Consider the following 14,528-nt stretch of genomic DNA (forward strand, 5'->3'; position numbering starts at 1 on the left):
TATTTGTTTTTCTAGTCTAGCTTCAAACAAAGCTGGAGTTGAATAAGAAATTTTCAGCAGCTGGGATATGTTTGCATTGTCTGAGATCAGCCGTGTCAGTTCTGCAATCCAGTCATTCCATTTTTTACCTCCACACAGAAGTACATGGACATCATGATGCTGCCTTCCCCAGACCAGCATGTCTGGGGGCTTCCTGATCCTAAAACATCCATTTGATTTTCAGTAGCATCAACAGCAGAACTTCCATCGCCTTGATATTTTGTCCACAAATTCCCAAGGACACCCATGACAGCTAGCAGTTGGAGTTAATGCTTCATTCTAGGTAGTTTTTCTTAAAGCTTACACAAAACATGCAAAAGAAATTTGTCGGGTTACGCCCAAGGTGAAATTACCAAATCTCAAGGCAACTTTTTCAGAGTGATTCCATGAGTGAAGTGCTTAAGGGGCACATACAATCAGGTATCTTCATTAATATCTCAGCAAACTCTACAGTGCATTAATGTTTCATGGTCTTTTTTGTGCCTTCCTTGCCTTATCCTCCATGCTCCTTAACATTGCTTTTGCTGGATGCCAGCCCTGCATGATGCCTGAATACAAACACTGAAATGCCACTTCAAGTACATACCCTGACCAGCTATATTTGGGCAGCCTATATGACATTATATAACAGCACATATGCTATAGATCTAGATTTTCGTTTAGCTAAAATAATTTTCTCCAGTGGCTTGAATTTAAATTTTGCATTTATCATTAAACAAGCTCAGCAGTAGTTTACCTTTTGGCTTACTGCACCTCTGTATTTTTCTGCCAGAGGTAGAATATCAGGGATGACATGTAGCATTTAGCAAGTGAGATTTCACAATTATTTTTCAATTGGTTCTAGTTTGCTTTGTTTGTTGAGATTTATTTTAAATGGTGGCACCAGTTTTCTAGATGGTTAAAAGCCACGCTTTCCAAAGCTTATTGAAAATTCATAAAGCTTTATGAAACATTGTCATGTCTTTCTTTTTTAAGCATATAACTAATTCTCCTTAGAACAGTATCTGTAAAATATCGCTATTTTCAGCAGTTTTTTTTTTAATAAAGGTTACTGAAAACCTTAATTTTTCTTTATTTGTTATTGTTGACTGTTTTTTTTATTAACGGCTTTTGCTTTATAAATCCACATGGAAATTGCATGGAAGGAAAATTTTTAATTAGTTCCAAAGCTGTTCCATTTCTGCTAGTTATTAAAGGCCATCCTTTTAAAGATGATCATACCTTGATTGCTGTTAGCTTTTAGGATAGTGGAATATATGGTTTCTGTGAAATCATAGATGATCTCAGCACACTTCTGGTCTTTGTACTGATTTACAGAAGACAACCAATGGCTCAGTCGTGTTGGTGCACGCTGCTGGCCAGGCTCTGCTGACTACCAGAGCCTCATCTTCCTTTGTAAACAAGCATATGACTTGTTAGAGATTACTGAGGGAAAGCAAGGGACCATATTAGATTGAATATTGATCTCAAAGCAGTATGCTGCACTTCTCTCTAGTTTTTAATAGCAGCACTAATAGCACACTGCTTTTACTGCTGCACTCTGAGGCAGATATTCCAGCAGCTTCCTGGAGCAGAGTACTCCACACATGCACTTCTTCCCACATTAAAAATCTCATATTCTCTGTTTATTTTGGGTATGCCCTAAAATAATTAAATAACAAAAAGCTGTGATTTTCTATTTCGCAGGGGCTCAGCTTGAGTAACATTGAAGGAAGCCTGGAACTGATCTACGTTTAATTTTATTACTGAAGAGATCTAAGAAAACCTTTCTGAAGCATTTAATAAATCTCCATAGTAATACAAGCCTGTGACTGTTTTTACAACACCTTGTTCAATTATTGGTTTCTTTGAAAACAAAGTAAAATAATCTCATGTATATAAATTTGTATAATGTATGAAAGTAATGCAAGAACTGAAAAAGTTTCCTATACACTACTGAGAACAACACACAAAAAATTTTACAGTAAAATATTCACTTCTAAGTTCCCAACTGCCTGATAGAACTTTCAGTTAAAGAAGTCAAGGATGGATATTTAAATTCAATGTCTAAGGGAAAAAACCTTCAAAGCCCATAAATGGCATAAAAAGTAGATTACTTCAGATTGAGTGGGAGAAAAATATTGATTACAATAAAGAAAATGTCTGAGATGATGATTGTCAACAAATTTCAAATGCTGGAAATGCTGAACTTACTCTGAATAAAAACACATTCCACATTCTTCCTATATTAGTATATAAAGCTATTTTCCTTTCACTTTCATGAGGAATTAATATGAAATTTGTTGTTTGAAATCCAGCTATGTTTTGAGTTGTTTCTTCTAACAATTCTATTTCTTACATACAAAACCTTTCTGCAACAAAGAATATAGATCTGTTCACTGGCAGCACTTGCATTTGTGTCAGTGCATATTCTGTGTAGCAATGGCAGGATGAACCCTTACAGCTGTGCTCTTATCAAACTCCTCTATCAGGAGGCCGTAGAAAATCTGTGGGTTGTCGCTGCTTTTCTCTCATGGACCAAAAACTGCTGCTCTGAGCTGTTAGCAACAAAAATGGATGTTTGACATGATCAGGGAAGGAGAAAGCACATCATAAAGATAATGAATTATAGAAGCATGTGTTTCCAAGGATTTCCAACCACTCAAGTCCACTGACCATTTCTTATGGATCGTATGGTAGCAAAACCCCTTGGGTGCTAAATGGGAGATACAGTCATTGATAACAGCCACCAATTATCAAGAATTATGGGATATGGTTAGACCCTTCTATAGAAATCTTCTGAATAGCTCCTGCAAGGTATCTGTGTATTCAGGACATAGATAGGAGATAGGATTTTGGCCACTGTGAATTCCAGTTCAGGGAAGGCTATTTATAGCAAGCCTCCAAAGGCTTAATGCTTAATGAATATTAATAGTGGAAGTGGGAATTTTTATATAACATCTTGGTTTACCAAACATAAAGAAAGATTTTGTTGCATAACCCTTAAATTCTAAAAAACAGCATCACACCATCAGCTACCTGCAGAGTTAACAGAGATCACTCTCATGGTTCAAAGCATGGATATGATCCATCCTGGGGATCACACATAATTTGCTACAACTGATTTTATCATAGGTATTATCTAGCCCAGCATACAGCCCCAGCAGTAACAGGAGACACTATCAGAAGACAGTATATAAGACTAAAATTTTGAAGTCTGTTCCCCTAGTACTGCCCTAGAATTCACAGCCCTTGGGTTCCAAGTACTGAAGGCACTCCCTGGCCTTTCACACATGTATTGCCTATGGGTTTTGCTGATCCTTCTTTGAGCCTGTTGGTCTGCCTACAGAGCTTCTTGAGGTTATACATTCCAGAAGATCACTGTCCAGGCGAGGGGGTGAAAGTGCTTTCTTTCATCAGTGTTCCAGTATTTTCACTGAGTTTATGCAGTACTGTGGGATTTGAAAAATCATTCTCATCCACTTTTTGCTGTATGTACTGCTTTCACAACTTTGAGAATCCCAGCCACATGGCCCTTCATGCTTCTCTTCACATGGAAGAATCCCAACCATTTCACTCTCCCCTCACAAGGCAGTTGCCTGCTCATGCCAGTTGCTTTTCTTTTATCTTTTCTAGGTCTGTCCTTCATGGTCACAGATGAAGCCCAGCCTCTTCTCCCAAGGATGCCAAACCCTTCATTGGCTTTTTTGACCTCTGCTACATATCAAAGTGGGAGCTCCAGAGAGTGGTCAACAATGACTCCAAGAGATCATTACTGAGCTGCAGCTGAAAAGTCTAAGCTCAGTAAACACTATTTAGACTATTTCCTCTAAGTCTATTATCATATGCCTTGTGAATCCTTCTCTTCCCCCTTCATTCCAGGGAATTCATGTAAATGTCTCAGTTATTCCTTATGGAAATCCCTATGTCTCTATCCCTATGTCTTATTTTCCAATCCTAACAAAAATGTTCTTTGTTTTCTGTTCTCATTCCCTCCAAAAGCAGGAGGAGGGAGGGGAAAGGAGAATTATGTGCCCCACATTCATGTGCCAGAGTTCCCTGCTTTATTACCCATACCACCATTGTTATCCCCACCCTGGAATTTCTGTACTTTCAGTTTGTTGGGAGCTAGTCCCCTTTCCAATCCAAATGCAGAATGAAGCATCAGTCATCTGGTTTTATTTTGTTCTTCTTCACTCTAACCCAAAATCTCTTGCCTTGAGCACAGCTTTACACGTATTAATCACACAATATTTTCTGTTACTCTGAAGAACTTCTCCCATTTGGACCACAGACTGATAGCTGGATTCTCTCTGTGCATGCCTCATGTGATTCTACATCCTGGTCTGCATCAAAAGCAGCATGGCCAGCAGATCAGGGGAGGTGATTTTGCCTCTCTACTTCACTCTGGTGAGAGCAGCACCTGGAGTACTGCATCCAGTTCTGGATGCGCCATAAACAGTATGCGGATGCCTTGGACTGAATCCAGAGAAGTGCTACAAAGAGGTTCAGAAGGCTGGAGTACTTCTCTGAAGACAGGCTGAGAGTGTTGAGATTGTTCAGCCTGGAGAAGAAAAAGCTCTAGGGAGAATTTAGGGCAACCTGCCAGTACCTAAAAAAGGGCCCGCAAGAGTGTTGGAGAGGGTCTTTACAGGGGCAGGTAAGGAAGAGATTTAACTGAAAGAGAGTGGGGTTTAGATTAGGTATTAGGAAGAAATTTTTCCTTCTGAGAGTGATGAGGCACTGGAACAAGCTGCCCAGAGAAGCTGTGAGCATGGCCCATTACTGAGAGTGTAGGAGAGGCCAGGCTGGAGGGAGCTTTGAGCAACCTGGTGTAGTTGAAGGTGTCCCTGCCCATGGCAGCTGGATTGAACTGGATGACCTTCTAGGTGTCTTCCAACTTATCCCATTCTATGATTCTGTGATCAGTCTACGATACTCAAACATCCAAGTTCTATCCCTTGAAAATAAGTTTTGTCCTGTAAGCAAAGGAAAAAAAAAATAAAGAGGAATATTCTTTCTACTGCACAGGAAGCCAGGGTACTCCACTGTGTGGAAAAATTCCCTAGGACAATGAACTCAAAAGATAAGGATGCTAGAATGTACCTTTGAGCTATACAAGGAGACAGCAGAGAATCTGAATATTGCTGTCAAGGAGAAGGGTGAAAACAACACTGAAAGGAGACAGCTGGGAGGGCTGAGGTGAAAGTCTGAGAGCCAGAAGCAATCAGTGGTATGTCAGAGCCTTAGTTCATCAGCAATATGGAATTATAGGGGATATATTTGACAAATACAGACTCACTAGAGTATCCTCAAGCAATATGAAGAGAGATTGATAAAGCACTGTGCTTTGCATGGAGTGCAAAGCTGCACATTTTCTGAGCAATGAGGAATTGGTCCCCTTCTGTCTCATGGGACACAGCAGCACAGCAGATATTTAAATCTTTGCTGCTGCATAGGAACAGGATGCAACTCTATGGATATTTCTGCTGAGCAAAACTTGAAGAAGAAAAGAACTGCTTTCAATATTCAGATGGGTGTCTACATCTAAATATAGTTCACTGGCTGGTGCAGCAGATGCAGCCACCACTTACTTGCTAATGTCCAATTTGATAATCTGCATCTGGGTGATTATGGTCTTTTGAAAGCTGGAACTTGCTATCTTAGGCTTTATATGTATATATATATGTGTATATACATATAAAAATTTCATGCAATTTACAACACTGTGGTTTGAGTAAGGAAAATCCATAAATGTTTGTCTCTCATTGTGAAAAGGAACTATATTTGATAAGTTCTAAAGAGATTCCTTATAAACAAAGAGAAGTGTGAGAGTTATAGTACAATTACCCATATATGATAGATACGAGCAGAATGATAATACAGACTGCAGAAAAACCCATGTTTTCTTTGTCAGTATTTTAAGATTTGTTCTCATGATGAAGAGTGTTCTGAACTCCCTAGACAGTAAGAATCCCCAGCTGGAAGCTACTCTCCTGAAACTCAGGACATCTTTCAGGCTCCTGATCTACCCAGATCTGTATGCTGGTAAAGGTGCAAACTGTTCCAGGAAATTCTCCAGAGGCTGCCTACTGCTCCTGCAGAGATCCAGATGCAGCCAGAAATACATTATCCCACTGTTATCCCAAGTCTGAGTCTGCATTCAGAAGACTGCCTTTTCTATTTGCCCTGCTGTCTATCTCAAGATCAATAGCTTCAGCTGAAAGAATTACATAACTCCCCCCCTCACTTTGTACAGTTATGCCTCCTGCATAGCTTACAACTTTTTATAATACATGATGTAATAGTGGCTGGACTAGAGAATATAGTGTGCCTCATGTCTTAGTAGTGCAGAGAATGAGGAGAATGAGGAGAAATAGTGAACATGTGTAGTGGGCTGACCCTGGCTGGATGCCAGGCACCCACTAAAGCCACTCTCTCTCACTCCCCTCAGCAGCTAGACAAGGAAGATATATATATAGATATATATATATATATATAGGGGTTCATGGGTTAAGGACTGGGAGAGATCCCTTATCAAATACCATCATGGGGAGAACAGGCTCAAGTTAGAGACATTAATTGAATTTATTGCTAACAAAATCAGAACAGGATGATGACAAGTAAAATAAAACCTTGAAAACATCTTCTCCTCACCCCTTCCTAGATCTACCTCATCCCCTAGCAGCTCAAGGAGGCAGGGAATGGGGTTTATGGTCAGTTCATCACCTGAGGCTTCTCCTGCTGCTCAGGGAAAAGGGGTGTCCCTCTCACAGGAGACAGTTCTCCATGAACCTCTCCAATGTGAGTCCATCTCAGGAGCAGCAGCTCTGTGTGAACAGCTGCAGTGTGAGTCCATCCCATGGGCAGCTGTGCTCCCAGCACTGCTGCAGTGTGGGTCACCCTGCCATGGGTGCAGCCCTCCAAGGACAGCTGCTCCAGCCTGGGACAGGGCCCTCTCTCCACTGGCTCTTCCACAGGGTCACAGCCTCCTCCAGGCACCCACAGCTCCCGTGTGGGTCTCATCCACAGGTGTGGGTGGATTTCTGCATCCCTTTGGACCACAACAGGCTGCAGGCCACAGTTGCCTCACTGTGGTCTGCAGAGGAATGTCAGCTTCCATGACTGGAGCAGCTTCTTTCCCTCCTTCTCCATTGACCTTGGTCTGCAGAGTTGTTCCTCACATACTCTCACTCTGCTCTTCTCTGGCCACAATTACAGCTGCCAATCTTTGTTAAATGTCTTCCTAGATCTGTTATCACAGAGTAATTAGCAGCATTTCTAATTGGCCCAGCCGTGGCCAGTGGCACGGTGCATCTTTGGAGCCATCAGGGATGGGCTCAGTCGGACACGGAGGAAGCTGCCAGCTGCTTCCCACAGAAGCCACCCCTGCACCTCCCCACCTTCTGCATGCCCCCTCCCCCCACTTCCTGCATACGAAAGCTTGGCTTTAAAAACCCAACACAACCTGATTCACTCCCTTTTTAATACTATAATCTTTGTGACGTCATCTTCAGTATCTCCAAGTACTGCAGTAGTTACCTACACAATCTTGTCTAATAATCTATGCCATTGTATGTCATTCTGCAAGGGAAATTGCTTCCTTGCTCTCACTTTATTTGACAGCACTGACAAGTAACACTTCCTTTCCTGATTATACCCACCTACGTGTAACTGAGGGTTTTTTCCTGCAGTAGTTTTTGCCGAAGGCTGTGTTAGATTTCCGATGAAGATAAACTTCAAGTGATCTCTCATGTCTAATGAAATAAATGAAAAATTTTGAATGTGGTCTTGAGTGTATATACTATTGTACATTATGGCATCAGAATAGCAGATTATCATGATGCAGATTTTGTCTGATGTTTTTTATTAGCAGTAGTTTAGTATTTTTTAAAGATGCCTGTGTGTGTGTGCGTGCAATAGCCATTTTCTGCATCCATAAAAGCAGAATTCAGTAATACCTCTGAACTTCTGATAGAGTAATATAATTTTAGACTCTGTAGTATCTATATAAATCTAAAACAATGTGGTGCTATTATGTTTATTCTTGTCGCTCTTTTAGGAAGGTAGAGAATGATAAGCCACGGCTAAAAAACCCCATCAGAAATTCCCATTCACAAATACTTAGGCGGCTTTCAATTTCAACAGCTCTCAGTTTTGAAACACAGCAGTGTCAGTAAGAGGTGATCATGTAATTTCTGTTGCCGCATAGATCTTCCAGCCTAGCAAATTATATTTAGGAGGGCTGTTCTTCACGCTTTTCGCCTCGGACCTGCCACATTCTCATCTGACTGCTCTGAGCTTCATGGGAGAGCTCCCGAGTGTTTGTCACTCCCCAAGCCTCGTCCGCATAAGCTAACGCCTCGGAGCAGGATGGAGATGTCTCCAGAGAAACGCCGCATGAAAAACGCCGCTCGGCATCCTCTCCCTCACTAAGTAGAACTCATTTCTGAAGCTGCTGCTTCACGGGGTGGCCTGGCCCTGAGATAAATGGCCCGGTCCGAGATACGCTCCCGGCCCCGATGTACGCTCCCGGCCCGGCGCTGGGGTGAAGGGGGCAGAGCCCGGCAGCCGCCCCGCCGGACGCTCCCAGAGCCCTCCCGGCGCCCTGCGCACCCCCGAGCGCTCCGACGGCCGCAGCCGAGCGCACCGCAGCGCTCCCGCCGCAAAGGCGCGGGCAGGACTCGGTGGCGCGGGCATTGCGGGCATTGCGGGCTGCGCGGGCTGCCGGCAGCGCCCCGCTCGCAGAGTCTCTCCTCCGCTGGCTCCGCGGAGAGAGCCCCGCGGCAGCGCAGGCCCCGGCTGCGGAGCCTCTGCTCCGGCTCCGGGGGAAGCGCTCGCCCGGGGCTGCGGGGAGCGCGGCGGCCGCCGCCCCTTTAAGCCCCAGCTGTTCCTTTCTGCGGCGCCTATTTTTAGCGCGTCCTCTTGGTAGCATCCAGCTCTGCCCCCTCTCTCTCCGCGCTCCCCCGTCCCCCCGGTGGTAGGTTCCGCACGGCGGGGGGACTGAGCATGTCCGAACGCGCTCGGCAGCGGCCGCCGCGCCGGGGCTGCGCTCGCTCGCAGCGCGGGAAGGAGGGCGCGGGTGCCGCCGCCGCCGCCCGCAAGTAAGTTTGTCCGCGGGCGCGGTGCCGGTGCGGGCTGCGGGCGAGGGGCAGCAGCCGCCGCCTTGGTGCCGCAGGGGCGGCCCGGGGCAGGGGTTCGGCTCCGAGCTCCGGCGCCCCCCGCCCCTTGAGGCTGGCGCCGGGCGGGATGCGCGGCGGGACCGGCTGCACCTGTGCGCCTCGGTGCGCGCCCCGGGGCGGCCGCAACTTCTCCGCTGCCCGCCCCTGGGTCAGCGCCTCGCGGCCTGGCTCGGCTCGGCTCGGCCAGGCGGGTCCGTGCCGCACGGGTCGGCGGAGGCAGAGCGCGTCTGTCCCCTCGGTGCGTGTGCGGGCGGGGACGGCCCGAGCGCGGTGCGGTGCGCTCCGAGCGCGGTCCGCGGCTGCGAGCGGCACCGGGAGAGGCGGGCGGCTGCGCTGGCCCCGCGGAGAGGGCGCGATGCGAAAATACCGAGAGAGTGTCGGCGCAGGCAGTGCGCCCTAAGAGTCAGCGAGGCTGCGGTGCTCAAAGGAGTTTCTGATTTAACAGATGATGCCGCAGGAAAGAAACAGTTTGCGGAGAGAAACTGTTACGACACAGGTTTTTCGCTCTCTCGTGTGATAATTTATTCTAGTTGTTCCTTCGGTTTAGAAGAGGTACCGTGTTTTAACTTATTGTCCGTAACCAACAAATACCGAAGTATGCCCCGAGATTTTTGCCTCTGAAAATGGGATTTTTATATTAATTTTAAAAATGCTTAGTTTGTTTTTCAGTTCACCTGTAAATGGGTTTAACGCTACGTCTTCCTAGTACTAGTGAACGTAAAGTTTTTCACTTAACGTTGAAAGCGGCATGGTTTAGGTACTTTCTTTTCCTGTGCTCTAAACCGAGGAAAGGTTTCAGAAGCTGCTTCCCTATTCAAAGGAAGTTTTTTGATGTTTGCAAAGTTGTATTAAGATAGTTTACTAATTAAAATCATTATAGGGGAAGGGGAATTTGGGGCGCTTAGTGTGTCACTGGTGGAAGAATTGGGCTGAGGGCCAGTAAGATGTTCTTGGTGGACAGCCTATTTTAATTTTTATTTGGCTATGTCTGTAGGTGTTGTCAGTCTAATGACCCGACTTTTAACATTTTTAAGCCATGCTTATCTTTGCACAATGACTTAGATTTGGTGTAGTACTCAGACATGAATATTAATATAAGCTTAAATGTCTCTACGCTAAGCCCCTTCAGAATTTAGGTGCCTTTAAAAATAGTTACAGACGCAGAAGATGCCATTGCTACTGTGTATATACTTGAGTCTGTTAATTAGCTTTATGCAGTGGAGACGGGAAGGCTGCTGGATTCCGTACCTCTGCAACTCCTCAACTTTTCCCTTCTCCCAAATGAAACTCCCTCACCTCCGCCCGCCGAGGCAGCGCTCCCGGAGAGTAACAATTGATCCGTGGGTTTCTGAAAGCCAGTTTGCACGATTTGGCTCTAGTTTGTGCACAAATAAACTGCTGTCCTGTCAGTTACATTTTTAAGAGTATGCAGTAATGGGGAAAAATGGAATTCTTGAGTTGATGCTTTTTGCCTTCTGTAAAAGACCCCAGGAAGATGCAGCAAGAAAGAACTGCCTATGTTGACAGCATAGTGATAAATAAGAAGGGAAATTCTTGTGCATGGCAACCTGCCATTTTTCTCATGTGATTAGATTTTATCTGAAATAATACCCTGTATTTTAAAGAATAAATTTATTTAAAATATGAGAAATAGTCAGAGTTGGAACTTTAAAAATGCCTTTCCTTATGTTGCTGGAGTAATAATTTGTTTAATTATTTGGATTGTATTTTACTGTTAGGATGTTTTAGTACTATTTATTTTAGTTCCAGAGATCATACATATTGATAGAATTATTTTAGCATCCTAACCAGATCAGGATTCTTTGATAGTCAAGCAATTGCTAATAGAGCATATAAGGATATCCTTAAAATATATGCTGTGAATTATAATTCCTGTGCAGTCTCAGTTGATTATTTTTTCTTGTCCAGGTTTGAGCCCAACTAGTGGAGATGAGAAAATTGTTACAGTAACAATGGGGTTACATATTAGGTGTTTGAGAATGTCTAGTTAGCAGCTGCAGTGTTTGCACAGCTATGTTTCCCTTTAAGCAGGAAAAAAAAAAGGTAACTAATCTTCTTTCACAGTGCATATCTTTCTTTCTGTTAAGACTTTTTCTCCATTGTTTGCTTAATCTAAAGAAATATCTTCCATGGGTTTGTTTGTTTTAAAAAGTGTGTCATCTTGCATTGTAGGAAATATACATACTCCTCCTGGATTTGGGGGAATAACAGACCTATTAAAAGAAATGTAAAACCACTTTTTTTTTTAGTTGAATTTCACTTAAAAACTATACCCCCTTGGTCCTCCCCCCACATCCCCAAACCCTGATAATAATGACTTTTTTTTTTTTTTTTTTTTTTTTTAATAGGGACGTGATGATTATTTAAGTCTGGTAGCAGAAGGCAGTAGTCTAGGATTGTCAGCACTAATGATCATGTGTTAATTCACAAGTGCTCAAAGAGCACTTGTTTTTGTTGATGAGCTACTGTGACTTCTTCACCCTTCAGTGAGTTGCTGTTGTTTCTTAAGTTACTGTAGCAAAAAAATATTAAACTGTGCATACTATTGAAACATATGGGAGGTGACAACCTCACAGAAGCAAACAGTTGCTGCTGGCGAGCCTGGTCGGGTGTCAGATTAGCACAAGATTGTTACATGATTGTGGATGGCTTAGCTCGGGAGATACTGATACTTTTGTTTAGTAAAGCCGTTTACTTGAACGTGGGATATGGCTTCCTTGTTCCTTGCAGCAGATATTTGTTAAATACGGTGCCTCTGGTGTGTGAGCTGTTGCCATCAGAGGCAGAAGGAGCATTTTGAAATAGGCAAAGAATTGTGAGTTTTGAAGTCCATGGGGAATACCTTCAGGTGTTCAAACAGACATTGCTCTCCTAATATCATCAGGGGTATTTTGTGCCTGGGCCAGATGCTTGTGTGGCTCCTGCAGCAGCGAGCTGTAAATTACCCTGCTATTCCAGCATCTGCTCCAACAAGATTTACTGAAGATTAGATAGAGATACAGAGAAGGTAGCTCCTGGATATCTCATGATGTGTCATACACTTTAAGACAGGAAGTTATTTGATCTGCAGGTTAAAATCTAAGATGGATCAGAGGCCCCTGTCACAGGAAAACCTTATCTGTGGCTGCAGCAGTACAAGTAGTAAGTTCCTCCTGAACATAAAGCTACTGCTTGTATCTCTCAACTACACTTTGAAGCAAGTGATGACCTCCTGCTTTCTTACATTACTCTGGCAAAACAGGGATCTAAGACATATTCAATTTGTTGTTGTTGTTATTATTCTACTGCCTACTAATAGGGTGAAATGAGAGAGAGAAGTAGGGGGGAAATCATAAACTTATGTCAGTCTTCCATCCATGTTCCACAGATATTATACTGAGAGCTAATTGGAGGTTTGTTTCCCTAACTCTTAAATGTCATGAGGACCATGAGCCCCACTTTGTTACTCCTCAGGAATACACTTATCTTTGCTATTTGATGATTGAGAAATCATGAAAGAAGAGGGTATTTGACATGGGAGCAAAGGGAAGACCGAGAGAACAGCTACAAGCTGGATGTGTGTTATAGAGGAGTTCTCAGCAGAGCATGAACACAGAGCAAAAACACTGCCTGTCACAAAGACAAGGATTGGAATTTCTCTGGGACCAATGTGTAATGTGTTGCCCATATAGCATGAGTTCCTCCATTAAAAACTTGAGAATATGAAAGGTGTATCAGTCTCTTTTTTTTTTTTTTTTTTTTTTTTTTTTTTTTTTTTTTTTCCCTGGACCTGGTTGTTTTCAGGCTTAGAGTGATAATCTAAATCAATTTATGTATTTCTGGTGAGCTTTTATTCCTTTTGATTTGGGTCCTATTCATTACCCTCCCTCACCCCAAGGTGTAATAGTGGATCAACTTTGGTAGCCTGACTGATTTGAAAAGGAGAGTTAAACTTAACATTTTTGAAGGAATGAGGAGATTTCCCCCGGACAACTGTGGGCATTGTAAAACTTGAAGGGACCTTGAGGGACTTGAAGTGACTTGATGAGACTTACCACTTAGAAAAAAAATATTTTTAATTTAATGTTTTGGAGTAAATCCCTCTCAACACTTGTGTGTCCATTGTGCACTTTCCAGTTATTAATTAGCCCAAGTTTTTGCTATTATAAACTAATTTTTAGGCTAGTGTTGTTTTTATTCAACTTCCAGCTATCAGGTCTGGCTATTTGCCTGTTCAAAGAGCTACATACTGTCCAATTTTTTAATAGGAAAATCTGTATCAATTGATGAAGGCCTCTTAATAAGACTGAGTTCATCAAATGTTTTGCTCTTTATGTATTTTCACTCCTGTTTTCTTTTTGTTTCTGATCAGATAGACTGTTTTCTGTCTCTTGGAAGCTGTGCACCTGCTGTGCCCTGGATGAAAATGCTTTTCCTAATGTGCAGTAACTTTGCAGACAAATTAAATGGTAAAGGCAAGATTAAGTCAGGGCCCTAATAGGAAGGAGAGACTGTAAAGAAAGCTCTGATGGTGAAGTAGGTACAGGTTGTCTTATCCTTTGCTGGGAAATCTATCAGTGGTCAACAGTGAAAGATGAATGCAAGGAATTTTGAACACTAAGCAGAGCTTAACAGACCTTAGCAAAAGCAAGACCATTTCTGTGGAAGATGGAACTTTGTTAGGCTGTGAATGGGAGCCTTAGTTGTGCGAGATCCACTGCTGCAGTTTACACATTATTCAGTCATCAGTGACCAAAGACTGACACTTTGGATCAGCCTGGGACATACACCCTTTGCATCCCTGTGAAGAACAGTTGACATATTTGCAATCATGGATATAAAATGTTTCTTACTGACCATGTAAAACAAAGCTGTAGCAGTTCTGTCTCAAACCTGGGATGACTCTGGAAACATTACCTGTTGAAAGTGTTGGCACCTGGTTTGTTCAGTTGATACCATTTGTATCCACTTCTGTTCTGGAAGGCATTGTCACAGCCATCAGGATAGATTACTAGAATCCATCCTGTCTATCTTCAGTGGGTGATTTCACCCACACAAGCACCAAATTTGGAGAAAAAATATGCAACATGAGCACGTAGCTTGGCTGCTTAAATGCTATGCTTTTTCTTTCCAGACATTATGTATACAATTGTCATTCATTTCACTGTGAACTTGACTTGTGGAAACAGAAAAGAATTGTCTGCCTCTTGTGTTCCTTCATATAAAATGCTTTTGGGACACATAGATATGAAACAAATTTTATAGGTAAGACATAGTTCAACTGAAGCACTTGCATAGGTAAATAGTATCCAGAAATCTTTACATAAC

General features: G+C 43.0%; 1 protein-coding gene across 2 annotated transcripts in view; it reads left to right on the forward strand.

Annotated features, from left to right (window-relative positions):
- Window positions 1-8,322: 8,322 nt before the first annotated feature.
- The window catches only part of OXR1 (oxidation resistance 1), a 264,948-nt gene continuing 258,742 nt past the window's right edge, over window positions 8,323-14,528 (forward strand). Inside the window, exon 1 of one of the 2 annotated variants that reach the window (XM_054276082.1) lies at window positions 8,323-8,542. The gene's annotated coding sequence lies outside the window, so the exon portion shown is untranslated. Of the gene's footprint in view, window positions 8,543-9,039; window positions 9,123-14,528 lie in introns of those variants that run through there. The other variant, XM_054276002.1, reaches the window with a different exon arrangement.

This window comes from Melozone crissalis, unplaced genomic scaffold, assembly GCF_028551555.1.
Source record: "Melozone crissalis strain CALT ecotype California unplaced genomic scaffold, PUWL_Pcris_2 ptg000002l_1, whole genome shotgun sequence".
Classification (NCBI taxonomy): Eukaryota; Metazoa; Chordata; class Aves; order Passeriformes; family Passerellidae; genus Melozone; species Melozone crissalis.